The following is a 17,099-nucleotide window of genomic DNA, read 5'->3' on the forward strand; positions in this document are numbered from 1 at the left end:
ACAGAGGGCTCTAGAATAGGGCTAGGGAGGAAGTGAAGGGTGAGGGGTCTGGTTAGATAATGGAAATATGCAGCACTAGCCTTGAACTTCTGGGAGCTCCTGAGATGACCCAATGACTCCTCTCCCTGTGAACCTCCCTGGGACAGCAAGGTAGAGGGCTGTGAAGTGTCCCTCTTTCACGCCCGCCTGCTGCTACCACCACCCAGCTCATCTCCCTGCCTCTGGGCTTAACTACATATAGATTGATTGTCCTACTTTTTTAAAGTTCTCCAAGAGAAAGTAATTTTATAATTTCTCTCTATAATGCATTCCATGGTTTAACAATCAGGAACACTTCCTGATACATAGTAAGTGCCCAGTAAATATTGTCTGAATGAATTGCATGAATTCATAGTATCAAGATTTTAAAAATCTCCATTACTCCGTGCTGTAGTAAATGATAGCATGTCCATTGTACTATGTTGAAAAAAAAACAACACCGATTCCCACAATTATTTTTTTTTCATTTTATAATTTCCTGTATCACAGATAAGACGTTCTATATATCATCATTTACTAAAATGTTGTTTCTACTGTTACTTAGTTGTGTCACATCTGTATGCTGGGTCTCCTCAGGTAGGTTTAAATCCCTTCAACAGTAGATAGTGGTTTCCTAATTCTTTTCTCTATATTGTCGATCACAGTGGAGGCACAGAGTCAGCACTCAATAAGTGCTTTTTAAAAATAAATAAAGTGCTTCTTAAAATAATAAATACTATTTTGAAAATTTATGCACATTCCTAGGCAGCCACTGACATATCCCAAAACAGATTGCCTGGGTACAAACTGTGCCTGTGTCCTTTACTACCTGTGTGACCTTGGGCAAGATTCTTAATATTTCTTCACCTCAGTGTCCTTGTTTGTAAAGACAGTTATCACAAATTGGTTGTGATTAATAAATGTACATATGCAAAGTGCTCAGAACAATGCCTGGCACAGAGCAAACACTCAGAAAATGTTGTTATGATGCACATAGTACATATTTATGGAATAATTTAATAAATGATAAATAACTCAAGCTGGGTCATCAATAAATATCAATTGGCCTACTCAATAGACTCTGCTGTGACTGAACAGTTAGGCACACACTCTACAAATACACTTTGATTATATATTTCACTTCTCAGGTAATTAAAGCGAGACCAGATCTGTGAAATGGAAAAAGCAATGCCCTACTTTATAAAAAGGAGAAAACCTAGTAACCTCGGTTGAGGCATCCTGAAATAGGGTCAGGGATTGCCGAAAAAAGAGGCAGTCCATAGCAGGAGGCTGGGAGCTCTGAGAAATTGTTTATTGTATGCAATTACAAAAACAGAAAATGCTGCAGTAAGTCAAACTCTATAGATGAAGAAACAATCAAAATAAAGAAAAACATCATGGCTCTGACTAAGATTTGCTTCTGCTCACGAGAAGCCCAGAGCCCAGGACTATAGGGAATTAGCAGGTAACGAAAGCACTGCTGTAACTTGTGATGGAAAGCAGGCTGGGAGCACTTAGTGAAGGGAACTTTGCAGAATCCTCAGAGCTAGATGTGAGTTCTCAAGGCTATGAGAAATGGGCATTTGCATTAATGTGTGTAGAGTAAGAAAAACAGGCAGTTCTAGAGGTTAGAATCAGGAAGTGGTTTGCATTCAAGGAAGAATATAGATCCTGTTTCCTATAGTTAAACCAATGAAACTTCAAAAGGAAGCCTAGAGACTTTAAGTAAAAAAATACAGCAAAATTCAATAAGGGATTTTTTCTTTCTTCTTCTTTTTAAATGAAGTGCATTAGCTAGATTATTGGGCTAATGGAAGGAGACATGAACCCCTGCACCTACGTGGTTTACTGCCACTGGGACTCTGCACAGGGACTAGTAGATTTTAACACTCGACTGTGACATGGAAAGGAAGCTCTGGACACGGGCCTGCTCCCGGAACCCCAGCTGCACCTTTGCCAGGGCTGGCTTCTCTCAATAAACTTTGCCTCTGTTAAAAAATAATAAAAACAATAATAATAATAATAATAAAATAAATAAAGTGGATTTAACCAAAGACATTGCTTTTACAATATTAGGAACCTAAATAGGCAAAGGAAGACATTGTTATGTATTGAATGTGTCCATTTTTATGGTATTAGACATAGAATACTTAAGCTACCTTTAAAAACATTTCAATGTATAGGTAATGTCCTTTGCTGAGTGGTGAGATTAAATATGATATGTATTTTCTTTTTTAACTGTTGGTTAAAACAGCCGGTTAGAAATAACAGCCAAGGTGTTATTTTACTTATGAAAAGTCATGTTGATTAAAAATGTGCCAAAAGGCCCTATACAAAGGGGCGTTTGGGCTGCTCTGCCTGTGTTGGAGAAGAAGGTGGGGTTCCGTGGCCTCAGATGCTGGCGTCAGAATCTATTTCCTATCTGGGTATGTAATTGGGAAGACGTCGGTGTGACATAAATATGATTTGCAGCCGATCAAGTAGTGAGAGGTGTGGCACGTATAATCATGACAGAGAAACGACGGAAATCTGACTCAGAGATGCTAGAAATACTGCCTTGCAGTAAGTAATTTTAGCAAAGAGAGAAGTGCACAACATTGAATTCGTAAACATTGGTTGGAATTAGCTGTGGTGTGGTGGAAGGTGTTTCTGCAATCAGAAATCCTGAGCTCTAATTTTAATTGTGTCTCTCAGGGGCTGCGTGAACCTGGGCAGATCATTTAAACTCCCCGAGCCTTCATTTTCTCATCTTTATTATTTTTTTATTAAAAAATTTTTATTTATTTATTTATTTATTCATTTTTTTATTGCTTAAGGTATTACAAAGGGTATTACATATGTGTCCATACAAGCATAACCAATGGACATAAGACACTGGGGGATAGGGGAGGCTATGGGACTGTCTAGGGCGGGGCGATAAAATGGACACATTTTCTCATCTTTAAAATGAGGATAATAAATCCTCGCGCAAAGTGTTGCTGTGAGCATGAGCTGCTTTCTGAAGGGCCATAAGGATGTCTATTGTGATGATAGCAAAGATGGTATTTATGTAAAACACTATAAGGCAGTGGAAAGAACAGATTTAGAATCAGGCAGACCCGAATTCATTGGAAGTCAACTCATAGCTTTTCTTCTAGCAGCTGTTGGGCTTTGAGCAAGTTTGTGTCACTGGGACAACTATAAAAAGTGGTATATATCCATCTACCCCATAGAGTTCCAATGAGAATTAAATAAAATAGTTTATGTGCACAGGGCCCGACACAGGGAAAGCTCTCGATGTGTGTTAGTTTCCCTTTCCTCTCCCACAAATGTCAGAATGTGCAGGGCAAACTATATGAATATGGCACAGAGCCTTTCCTCTAGGATTCACCGTGTTGTTGGCAAGACAACAAGTGGGTAAGTAGCTCTAAAAAAAGAAAAAAGCAGACTTTGGAGAGAGCAGAGCACACAATATTTTCTCTGGAAGCTTAAGGGTAATTGGATCTCATGGAAGGATCATGAAAGGCACAATGGAGGAGGTGGGTTTGAAGGTGGCTTCAGGGAAGGAACTTTCCCTACTGGAGGAAGAAGAATGGAGGTAGTCCTCACATGTGGCCCATTTTGTTCTTTTTTTGTTTGTTTGTTTAATATATTTTTATTTATTTCAGAGAGAAAGGTAGAGGGAGAGAGAGATAGAAACATCAACAATGAGAGAAAATCATTGATTGGCTGCCTTCTGTATGCCCCCCACTAGAGATAGAGCCCGCAACCTGGGCATTTGTCTAGCTGGGAATTGAACCATGACCTCCTGGTTCCTAGGTCAATGCTCAATCACTGAGCCACACCGGCCGGGTACCCATTCTGTTCTTCAACTCACAATGGTGGGTCCTGCCCTGGCCAGGTAGCTCAGTTGGTTAGAGCAACATCCCAAGATACCAAGGTTGTGATGCAGGTTTGATCCCTGGTCAGGGCACATACAAGAATCAACCAATAAATGCATAAATAAGTGGAACAACAAATTGATCTCTCTCTCTCTCTCTCTCTCTCTCTCTCTCTCTCTCACTTTCAAATCAATCAATCAATTTTTTAAATATTAAAAAACAAAACAATGGTGGGTCCTTCTCATATTTCAAATCTCCCTGATTTCTTCTCCTGCTACACCACTCTGCCTCTAGCCAGAGAAAGTTCTCTGATTTTAAGTAACGTAAACAAATTTGGGCCACTCAGATCATCCAGGATAACCTCTCCATTCGAAGGTCCTTAACCTTAATTGTGTTATTTCTCTCTCAGGATGTAGGGGTTAGGCATGGACAATTGAAGGTGGGGAGACCTCTACCCCAACACTTTCTGAAAGCATTTGCTAAGTGCTTTCTATGTGTTATCTCATTTAATCCTCTCAGTAACTATGCAACTCAATTCTGCCAATCACTCTATGACAGAGGAAACTGAGACCCAGAAGTGTTTCTCAGCTTGCCCAAGTCACTGTTAGGAAATATAAGCGCCAGAATTTGAATGTAGATCATCTAAGTCCAGATTTCATGTCCCTGCAGTGGACATAGGTCTTGAAGGAAAAGGCATCATATTGTAGAGCCTTGAGAAATGCATGGACCCTCTTTTAGGTACAGCAATAGTCAATGTAATCATATGAAGAGAAAATAGCTACAATATAAATACTTTGTGGAAGATTGAATGGTATTTGAAAAGCATGGGTTACAAATATTTATGAGTAACAGGAGGCAGATAGAAAATTTAATGGGACATTCAGTTGATTTTAAGAAATTGTATTCTTGGAAGAAATCCAATGTGGTGGCCTGTCAAGGCACAGTGTGGAACTTTGACCATGAACTAAATAGAAATACAAACAGTTACTAGCCTGGATTCTGGGAGGTCTCCAGAGAATGTGAAGGAGCTGAGGGTCAGTCTTGGTTCATTTAATATCTCCATTAGTGATCTCGGATCATCATCCCTTTCTAATGCGATGCACTGAAAATAGCAACATGGCTGGAAGAATAACCAGAGAGGACAGACAGAAGAAATGTTGACAGGAAACACTTCCCATTAAACGTGGGGGTCGGGAGGGAAGCAAAGAATTCAAAACATAGATAGTCACTAAGATAAGGAGGTCTGGACAGAGTCACCATGATTTAAGAGGCCTGCAATAGACAGAAAGGACACAAGGAAATCATATTGAAAATAAAATTTGGTAGCTGGCCGGAGCATGTAAACAGATTTGCAAGTTTCCAGATGTCACAAACTTCTGTGCTTGGGGCGCAGCTGGAGGGAGGCCCCTGGTCATGCACTATGATGGCTTTAGGTACCAGAGACCAGAGAGCTAGGGTGGTTTGGGGAGAAGCTGAGGCATAGGAGAGGGTTGGGAGAACAGGGTGAGGGATGAAATTGCATCCTGGAAAGCAGCTGTGGCTCCTCCTAACTTGCTTGCCCACCCTCCCCCCTGTGAAGTAGCGCCTGTGTATCTCCCAGAAGAATCTCTCAGGAACCTCATGACACCATTGCACAGATCAGGTTGGTGGGTGATTCAACTTTCTCCTTCTCTAAACCAGGAGTTCTATAAGGTCAGACAAGGAGAACACATGTTAGGAGACTGTCCACAGATGTGGCTCTTAATCTTTTCGTGGGTCCCAGATTCCTTTAAAATTTTAATAAAAGCTATGGCTATTTTCTTCCCAGAAAAATGCACCATCGCAAATATTTGCATACAACTTCAGGGGATTCCTGAAGCTCCTGGGTCACTTTCGAACTTGCAGGAAGATCTCCTGATCTATTTACCCAGGCTAAGAACTTGAGGTGAAGAGGAAGCAGTCCCTAGGGCATTGGAAAGTAAAGAGAAAATAAAGAAATGGGACTACATCAAAATAAAAAGCTTCTGCACAGCAAAAGAAACCATCGACAAAACAACAAGAAAGCCCACTGCATGGGAGAACATATTTGCCAATGTTATATCTGATAAGGGTTTAATCTCCAACATTTATAGGGAACTCATACAAGTTAACAAAAGGAAGAGAAACAATCCAATTAAAAAATGGGCAAAGGACCTAAATAGACACTTTTCAAAAGAGGACATTCAGAAAGCCAAGAGACATTTGAAAACATGCTCAAAGTCACTAATCATCCGAGAGATGCAAATCAAAACAACAATGAGGTACCATCTCACACCTGTCAGAATGGCTATCATCAACAAACAACAAGTGCTGGAGAGGATGTGGAGAAAAAGGAACACTCGTGCACTGCTGGTGGGAATGCAGACTGGTGCAGCCACTATGGAAGACAGTATGGAGTTTCCTCAAAAAACTGAAAATGGAACTCCCATTTGACCCTGTGATCCCACTTCTAGGAATATATCCCAAGAAAACAGAAACACCAATCAGAAAGGATATATGCACCCCTATGTTCATAGCAGCACAATCATCATAGCTAAGATCTGGAAACAGCCTAAGTGCCCATCAGTAGATGAATGGGTTAAAAAACGGTGGTATATCTACACAATGGAATACTATGCTGCTGTAAAAAAGAAGGAACTCTTACCATTTGCAACGTCATGGATGGAACTGGAGAGCATTATGCTAAGTGAAATAAGCCAGTCAATGAAGGAAAAATACCACATGATCTCACTCATTTATGGATAATAAAGACCGTTATAAACTTATGAACAAAAATAGATACAGAGGCAGAGCTGCCTTGAACAGACTATCAAACTACAGCGGGAAAGCCGGGGTGGGTTGGGGGCGGGGGGGGGTGTAACAGATCAACCGAAGGACTTGTATGCATGCATATAAGCATAACTAATGGACATAAGACACTGGGGGGGGGGAGGCCAGGGGTTTGTCAAGGGCAGGGGGGGGGGGAAATGAGACATATGTAAGTACTCTTTGTAATACTTTAAGCAATAAAACAATTTAAAAAAAAGAAAAAGAAAGGTGGGGTGGTGTTTTGAGTGGGAAGCATATTGAAAAAAAAAGTTGTTTGTTATCCATTTATGTATTTATCTGAGTGGGAACAATGGAGCTGTTTATAAGCTGAGGTGATGGGCCCCGGGCAGCCGAGGAAGAAGATTTGTAAACAAGGGTAAGGCTCTGGGAGCAGAATCTCTAGGATGGGGTGAAGGGGAACCTCACCAAGGCTGGGACATGGGCCTCCCTGAGGGGGCAGGCAGGAGAGGCTAAGGGCTGGGGAAAACCAAAGAGCTTTCAACTAAGGGGTGGGGGCGGGCGGCATGGAGGGGGAGGAGGGTGCGGCAAGGAAGTCAACAACCTTGGTTTTCTAGTCAAAGTGGGAGATGTGGGCAAAGGGGCTGGAATGGGTTGGGGGCTTAAGAAAAGTGGAAACAGGTGGAAAGAGTTGGAAAATGTGCTCTGAGGAACGAAGCTTTCTAAGTGGCCCTGATGGCCTAGCTGAGATCAGATAACAGGGATTTGTGATCATGCTAATCACGGAAGATGCGTGACTTTTTCCAGTGACACTGAGCAGCTTAGGAACTGAGAGCAAAGCCAGAGGAGAGAAAACAGGGAGTGCCTGGCTGCACCCAGGCTTCCCCACCGGACCTCAGTGACGCCAACTGAGCTTCCTAATTCAGTTAATGGGTTAGGAACTCACTGCCCTCACCTGCCCTGAGCTGCACTGTTGCTGTTGAGCTGTTGGGAGCTCAGGATGGGTACACACCAGGAGAGAAAGAAAGAGGAGACAGGGTAGTTTTCAAAACATAGATACAGTCCAGACCAACCTTTTAAAGATGAGGAAGAATTAGCCAGGCAAAGTAAAGGGGAGGAGCATCCCTGGAAGGGAGAACCACATGAGCAAAGGCACGGAGACATGAGCTGTGTGGTGTGCATGGATGGTGACACGAAATTGTCATTCTGCTGCCCGTACCTGGGAACATCCAACACAATCAGGGATGTGCTTACAGAACCTGTGCCAAACTTCGTTTTTGCTGACTCTTAGGACCTATTGGAACACTGGATAAACATTTTTTTAGGGTGAAGTAAAAGGGAGGGCATGGCCTGGCTAGAATGCTCAATGGTTGAGCGTTGACCTATGAACCAGGAAGTCACAGTTCAATTCCCAGTCAGGGCACATGCCCAGGTTGCAGACTCAGTCCCCAGTAGTGGGTGTGCAGGAGACAGCCGATTAATGATTCTCTCTCATCATTGATGTTTCTCTCTCTCTCTCTCTCTCTCTCTCTTTCTCTCTCTCCCCCTTCCTCTCTGAAAGAAATAAAATCAGTTTTTTTTTAAAAAAGGAAGGGCATGGAGGGAGGTGGGGCTGGAGAGGCAAGCCAGGGCCTCACCCTGCAGGGCTGAGAAAAGGGGCCCTAGGGAGGAGACTGAGAGAGCAGGATCAGAGCAATCAAAAGAGAAAAAGAAGAGTGAGCAGTCTTCCAAGTCAGCTAGTTGAGAGCTTGTTAGGAAGGAAGAAATGATTGACAGTGATCAGGGGAAGGAGAGCGATTCTTGTCTAGTTGCCTCCATTTCCTTTGTGCAGTATGCAGCGTGGGCACCTGCTGAAAGGGAGAGGCGGGGAAAAGGGCTGAGTTAGAGAGAGGCCAGTCTAGCAAGGCCACGAGATGGGGCTGTTGGAGGCGAGCGAGCACAGGACCCATGCAGACTGCAGAAAGTGCAGGAGGTCACGTGTGAAAAGTGCACCTCTTGGGGCCTGGCCAATACAGGCCCCCATAAGATGGTAGAGACGGTTCCTGTTCAAGGTGAGTCTGGCAGGAACGTATCAGGCCTAACTAACCTCAAAGGGACAAAGTCCTGAGTGGGGCAGTGGTGGGTCGGAAGGCAGATGTCTAACGAGAAAATGATTTTCGTAGTAATTTGTACGCTGCTCTCCAGCATCTGGGTGTTAGTTCTATAAAATAAGGACAAATTACAAATTCAGGGGCCATGTTATATATCATTCCAGGGGCAGAAACACCTCCAAACTTAGTCTTCGCTGTCAGAGACAGACTGTTGCTGCACTGTGTGCAAATTAAGAAAGATTAAACTGGTAACATTGACACCACAGTAGTCTGAGGGGCTATGGCTCAAGACAGAAAAGAATGATTTTATTATTGGGATTGGTTGGGTGGCTAGCTTATCTTTCCCCTCACTTTCCTAAATATTCAGTGTTCTAATAGGCCCTCAGAGTCAGCAAAACCAAGTTTGGCATAGGTTTTGTTCGCATGTCCCTGATTGTGTTGGATGTTCCCAGATGCAGGCAGCATATGCAAGTCTTCCTTCCTTCCTTCCTTCCTTCCTTCCTTCCTTCCTTCCTTCCTTCCTTCCTTCCTTCCTTCCTTCCTTCCTTCCTTATCTCTTCCTTCTTCCCTCCATCCCTCCCTCCCTCATTCCTTCCTTCTTTTTGTTCCCGCTTTCCTGCTTGCTGGTGGCACTGTGGTTAAGAGGTTAAGAGTACTAACTCTGCTGTCACCCTAACTGGGTTTGATTCCAGCTACCCTTGACTAAAAGTGTCATCTCACTCTCCAAGCCTCAGTTTCTCATCTGTAAAAATGTGGATAATATCATCGGTATCTAGTTCCAAGGGTCTTTATGAGGATTGAACGAGGTAATGCATGTATAACACTTAACACAATGCCTGGCAAATAAAAACTGATCAATAAATGTTAGTCATTACTATCAGTAGCCTGACTTCCCATAACTCGTGCTTGGCTTTTTAATGCCCTCTTGCCTGCTAAGCTGTCATTGGTCCATGAGCCACAATCAGATGTGATCAGAAGATAAGGCAGCCACATTGTCTTTACAATATTACAAGTTGCCCCCCTAACCGGTTTGGCTCAGTGGATAGAGCATTGCCCGAAGACTGAAGGGTCCCGGGTTTGATTCAGGTCAAGGGCACATACCTCGGTTGCAGGCTAGATCCCTGGCCCTGGTTGGGTATATGCAGGAGGCAACCAATCAGTGTGTCTCTCTCACATCGATGTTTCTCTCTTTTTTTCTCTTCCATTCTCTCCCACTCTTTCTAATAAAAAAAATATTACAAGTTGCCTAGCTCTGTGGGATGATATGTAGATGCCACTCACACAGACTTTCAGCCAAAAGCAGCTGGGTGGGTCTCTAGCAACACCAGTGTCATAAGTAGGGAAAAGCAGGCCCCCTCCTGGGAGAGAGGTGAGGGGAGCCATGTGATGCCAGCTGACCCCAGTGGAAATCTCCCGAGCCCCAAGTCAGAATCAGACTGCACAATTATTCTCTCCACACTGTTGGGAACCAGCCTCTTCTAGGTGAGGTCTGAGTAAGAACATGCCTCCTGATGTGGACTGGTCTCAGGGTCAGACAGAAGTCATTCATTCATTCATTCATTCATTCATTCATTCATTCAATCATTCCCTTTTCAACTATTTTTGGCCATCTACTATGTGGCAGGAACATCGATGTGAGAGAGACACATTGATTGGTTGCCTCCTGCACATGCTTTTATGCTAAGAATGCAGAGATCAATCTAATACCTTTTGAGGCCAAGGACATTATAATAATTCTAAAGGCTGCTGCTATTTTGAATACGATCTATGAATAATGCCTATATTCCAGGCAATATACTAAGGACTCAGCCTATTTCATTTCAGTGTCCCTTGCCTCTAAACCTTTGCACATGCTATTCCCTCTCCTCTTTTTTTTTTTTTTGACTAAATAGTTCTTCAAACTTAGCTGAGCTGCCATTTTTTTCTAAGAAATCTGCTTTGACTATCCCTACCCTAAGTCCTAGTTACATGTCCTCTATAAGTGTTTCCCAAGCATCCTGCATGCCTCCAGTGGCACTTACCACACTATTCAAATGAATTATCGTTTTTTTAAAAACAAATCTATATCTACCTTTAGCTGGGAGATCCAGGAGAACAATGATCACATTTGTCTAGTTCACCACTGTATTCCACCAGGCTACCTGGCACACAGAAATATATATAAATATTTAGAATGAACCCATGTTAATCTTCATAATTGAATAAGCATTATTAACTTCATTTTATAAATAAATAAAGTTTATTGTCCAATAATTTGCCCAAATTTACAGAGCATAATACAGGTAAAGATGGGGAATTGAGCAAACCCATAGTGTTAGAATCTAGCTAGGTACTGCTGCTAAAGGTTCTTAGCCCGCGGTCTGCTATCTTTCAATATTGGAGTCATAGGAGGAGTAAAAAATGTATTAGCCTCAAAATGAGACTTTTCCCCTAAAGAATTGGAAAAATTAAAAAATAATTATAAAGGGAATGCTTATTAAATATATGTATCAGTGTTATTCAATGCTATGTCATTATGCCACTTAAGCTCATCTCACATACTCCCAGTTGTATGTCTCCCATGCTGGTCTAAGGCAGTAGACTTTCCCCCGTGCTGTGGGAGCCCTGGTTCTTCTGGGGTAGAGCGTGAGCTGTGTCAAGATGGAGAATTAGCAGGTGGGGCCCTAATGCACCCCTAAGTTAGAGCAGCTTTGCTCTTATTCAGTTCTGTGAGATATTTTATTTTTTAAAGGATTACACTGCTAGAGAAGAAAAGTATCAGCCCTAGCCAGTTTGGCTCAGTGGATAAAGCCTTGGCCTGAGGACCCAAGAGTCCAGGGTTCGATTCCAGTCAAGGGCACGCACCTAGATTGCAGGCTCTGCCCCATCCCAGGCACTGGTCAGGGTGTATGAGGAAGTCAACCAATCAATGTGTTTCTCTCACATCGATATTTCTCTCTGTCTTTCCCTCTTACTTCCACTCTCTCTAAAAATCAATGGAAAAATATCCTCGGGTGAGGATTAACAATAACAAAAATCTTGAAAACCACTAGCCTACTGATTAATAGCGTCCATTTATTTATTATACCTGTACATACACCATAGGTGGGGGTACTTTATATACTTTAATCTGCTTTCTGCAAAAAGTAGCTGTTATAAGTGGATGAGGCAGTTGACCCTCTGAGAGATTAAGGAACCTGTCCAAAGTTATCAGGCCAGTAAGGGGCAGAATTGGCTTCCAACCTTGCCTGCTCCCTTTCCATTTTTATACCCTGCTTTGGAATTCTTTCAATTCAACCAACATTTATTGAGGTTCTGCTACTGTTTAAGCATTGATTTGATCCTGGGGTTAGAAACTCAATCTATTGGAAGGTGAAAGCCTGTACGCAAATGTTGACACGGAGTGTTTGGAAGCGCTATGCTCTGATGAGACATGAGTAAAGAGTGGTCAGTTCCCCAGGGTGGGGTCAGCGAATGGTCAGTTAGGCTTGTTCAAGGTGCTGAGGCTGCAGTGGACGAGCAAGTGGGAGCGCCGGGAGAGATGACAGTGGAGAGTAGGGGAGGCCAGATTTTAATGGGCTTAGTGTGTCATCCATGAAAAGATCCAGATCCGTTGTGTGGGAATGCATCATTTAATTGATTTATACTCCTGTTGTTGCATTTTTCTTGTTTGCTCTCCCCTATTTAGTTGTTTTGGAAATTCCAGCCTTAGCTAAGAAATCTGTGGAGGAGATTTGTTGCCACTTTAGAAGGAAAATGGAAAGATCTCTGAGGAAAGATAGAAAGGTATTGGGAGGAGAAGCCCCTCTCCCACCCAGGAGCATGGACTTCAGACCATGGGGAGTTGGTGAAGGATTGTGATGCTAATTCATCGTACTGTAGCTTTGAAGTCCACTAGGGCCTCCTTGACCCACAAGCTAGACTCTCCTCGCAGCTCTGATCTCAGCCTAGGGAAGCCCTCTGGCTCCCCCAACACTGGTTTCCCGAGGAGTTATTCTCCCATGGCCCACTTGTCTTTAGATTTGTCTTCCTCCAGTGTCGCACCAAGGATGACCCCAGCCAGACGTGAAAGTCAACATCCCAAAGAATTCACTCACACAAAGGCACAATGAGCATTGTAGATTCTACCAAAGATTTCTTAAAGGATTTAGAGGAAGAATTTACAGCAGCATGCCAAAGTCCACTTTTAGACATTCCTGTTCTCTCCACATTTTTCTCTCATGCAGTATCCAGCCTAAGGCACCTCTCCTCATTTCCTGATTACCTGTTTAAACGTCAAAATTTTCCCTTTATTATCGAAAAGTGCATCCATTACTCAGGCCTAGGAACAGGCCTGGACTGAGGCCCAGAGATTAAGATAAACCTCAAGCCCCAAGCATTTCTAAAAACTTTTCTCACCCCACCTCCCACAACCTTTAAGCCAAAATACAATGTTCTTCATAAGGGGAATCTTGGTACATAATTTTCCTTCTCTGGTTATAAAAAGATTAAGATAACAGTAGACTCTTTGACCTGAAAGGGTAGCGTTATGCCAATGTTTATAGTGAGCCATCTCCCTTGAAGAATAAATCATCCTGGGGGGAAATATATGTCAGAACTAAGCCTAGGTAGGCAAGAGAGGGACCCTCTTTTGATCTTGTCAATGGAAAGATTTAAGATGTTTAAGGAAAAGGTCCTAGGTGGGGGGGGGGGGGGTGTCCATATGGCATCTCCCATGTGGCACTAGGATGGGAACTCCAAAGGGAGGGCCTAGACCAGTGACGGCGAACCTTTTGAGCTCGGCGTGTCAGCATTTTGAAAAACCCTAACTTAACTCTGGTGCCGTTTCACATATAGAAATTTTTTGATATTTGCAACCAAAGTAAAACAAAGACTTATATTTTTGATATTTATGTTATATATTTAAATGCCATTTAACAAAGAAAAATCAACCAAAAAATGAGTTTGCGTGTCACCTCTGACATGCGTGTCATAGGTTTGCCGTCACTGGCCTAGGCAAAGGCTCTGGGAAGTGATGCCAGGCCTTCAGATAGCTAACTCATTGCCATTCATGGATTCACCTCTAATTTCAACCACAAGATCCAGCTAGACTCTCCTCAGAGGCTTCGAAATAATTGTTTCTAGAAAGCATTGGAATCTTTTCTCGAGTAAAATTTTACTTGTAAGCCCCAACTATAAAACAGATGGCATTAAATTGCTCTGGTTGCATTGCAACTGGGGGTCAGGAGCCCATCTATCCTTTTTGCCATATCCCCTTCCCCATTCATGTGAAAAAATCCAAAGTTCCTCCTGGGACTGTAGAGACTGAAGAGTTCAGTTTGAAGGCTCCCACTTCAGATGGCCATCTTCAAAACCCTCGCCCCATGAGTCTGGAGACCGTCTAAGGACAAGCTTTCTGACATACCCTTTGGTGGTGTCCAAAGTATTGTATTGAAGAAGTATTTCATAGGTTCAAAGATATAGGAAGAAATAAGAAGGGCTCATTCTGAGGCAGTTTGGTCTCATGATGCAGCAAATAAGCCACGAGGGACTAGACCGTCCCTTGCTTTATTTCTATATCCCATGAAAAACAATATAATAGTGCAGCCCTGTTTCACTGTTCTGTTTCCCAACCAGAAAACTGGTGTGACAGGCCAAGCTGTCTTCAAGGCTGAAGGCCAGGGCTGCTACCTCTCACCAGGGTCAGTCCCACACTAGCTGTAGCTGTCAGGACTCTGCCAACCCAGGCACACAATGGCAAGAGCAGCGTCAATGCGCATGCGGTTCCAGCAGGAACTTTCTTTCCTTGGTGCATGGGTGTGTGTGTGGTGGTGGGTGGGTGAGGGAGTGGTGTTGTTGGTCACTGGAGCCTCAAGTTCAGACAATTCTGTTCTCATTCTGCCCACTAATAACAGCATCATTTACAACACTTGGATATCCTGGCTTCGATCACTGTAAGATTTGAGTTTATGTGGAGTTTTGTTTGTGAATCCATCTAAGGATAGTGACCTACATGTTTATTATAGGTTCAAATAATCTGTAAGATCACTTTCTTTTCTATATTGTATATAATTTACATTTTGAGCTGTCATTCCTATTTGATGGTAGAGAGTTAATCTCAGTCTATTTGAGCATGCTCACTTTTCCCTGGAGATGCTTCTAAATGGGTAGAATGTACTTGATCTGTGAGGTTACGTACCTGTGCTGACATCTACTCAGATGTCTAACAGCTTTTTGGGTCTTCAATCATAAATCCACACAAGTTGCCTTCGACTCATTCTTCTTCATACTTGAAAGCACCCTTGGGTCTGTGGCAGTCTTGACCTCTAAGGAATGATTCTACAATCCCAATGCCACACAGAGACACAGGAAACTTTGAATCGCTCTAAGCCCTATCTGCCTACACATAACAGCAGTCATTTCTTCTCAAACATCTTTCCAGCTTCTCAGCACAAGTTTTATTTAGTCTTACAGCCTACAAACATTCCATTAGGGTGTTTTTGAGCTTTAAAACAGAACACCCAACAGAAAGGGACTTAAAGCATAAGGTTACATACTATCTCCCATAACAATAAGAGGATTGACTATTTTCAGCAAAATAACAATGTCATCAAGGATCCAGGTTCCTTTTTACATCTCCCTGTACCATCCTCCGGCTTGTATCTCATTGTTGGAGATGGCTGTCACCATCTCAGACATCACCTCCTCTCACAACTGTTTCAACGTCAGGGGAACACCTCCCATATCTTTACTTATTTTTTAAATTGGAGGTGTGAAAGACAAAACAGACTGTCAAGTAAGGAGATAATTTTATTCAACCTATTGCAATAGGAAGAATGTTCATTAATTAGAAAGTTCTCTAAGAAAATGAAGGGGGCCTGGGATTTTAATAAAGGCAGGTAAACAAGGGGGTCATTCATAGTCTTAAGAGTTGTGAAGAAGAATGGAGATGGATCTTATTTATGCACTAGTGGCCTGGTGCATGGGTTCATGCACATTGAAAGGAAAGTATTATAATTAGAAAGATTCGTGCAGTAATTACATTACTGCAAAAAATTACATGTCAGCCATAACCGGTTTGGCTCAGTGCATAGAGCGTCAGCCTGCAGACTGAGGGGGTCCCAGGTTCGATTCCAGTCAAGGGCATGTACCTTGGTTGCGGACACATCCCCAGTGGGGGGTGTGCAGGAGGCAGTTGATCAATGTTTCTCTCTCATCGATGTTTCTGACTCTCTATCTCTCTCCCTTCCTCTTTGTAAAAAATCAATAAAATATATTTTAAAAAATTACATGTCAAAATAGTATATATAATATAGTATTATAAAATTAAAATACAAAAAAAGCCTAATATGCAAATTGACTGGACAGCTGAACGACCAATTACTATGACACACACTGACCACCAGGGGGCAGACACTCAATGCAGGAGCTGCCCCTGGTCAGTATGCTCCCACAGGGGGAGCACCACTCAGCCAGAAGCTGGGCTAATGGCTGGTGAGCACAGCAGCGGGGTGGCAGCGGTGGCGGCGGTGGCGGGAGCCTCTCCCACCTTCCCTGCAGGCAGGCAGTAAGGAGCAAGGGGTTCCGGACTGTGAGAGCCCTGAACTGTGAGAGCCATGGGATCAGGCCTAAACTGGCAGGCAGACATGCCTGAGGGGTCCTGGACTGCAAGAGGGCACAGGCCAGGCTGAGGGACCCCCCTTCCCACCCCCACCCCCAGTGCACGAATGGGCCTCTAGTGTAAAAATAAGAAGCAAAAGCATATAAACTTAAATTATATTGAGTAACACTGTTTCAGTATTCTTTTTAGAAATGATTTACTATCTAATAAATGTCTATTAACTAACTCAATTCAGTATCAGTCCAAGGTTTTAAATTACATGAAGATCTTGGAAATTATCTTCAAGCTAACATGTTACAAAAAACATATTTACTGTTAAAATAGTTTGTCTGAATAATTATTCAATTTGGTTAAGCAATTTTTTGTAATATTATATATTTAGTAGAGGTAATACTAGCTTATTCCATCAGTAAATCTGGATAACTTTAGGAAGAAAATATTCAAGTAGAACAAAACTGTATGTTTGTATTATACTTAACTCTAATTCAGAGAAAACGGAGCTCTTTTTAGGAAATCGAAATTACTGAATTAGTCTTGTTTGCCAAAGATTTACCTACATCTTGAGAGCTTGAATTATAAAAAAATTCCGAGTTAGTTTCAATAAGAATAGTTTATTTTATAAAATCACATTGAAAGTATTTCAGGCTCAGTTTCTTTTAGTTCTGGAATTTTAGGAATATTCAATTTACATATGAGCTTTTTAATCTCAAATCCAATCAATACAATGAGCTTTTAAGAGATTTTATAATTTAATTTGGGAAAATCACT

Source organism: Myotis daubentonii, chromosome 9 (genome assembly GCF_963259705.1).
Source record: "Myotis daubentonii chromosome 9, mMyoDau2.1, whole genome shotgun sequence".
Taxonomy (NCBI): domain Eukaryota; kingdom Metazoa; phylum Chordata; class Mammalia; order Chiroptera; family Vespertilionidae; genus Myotis; species Myotis daubentonii.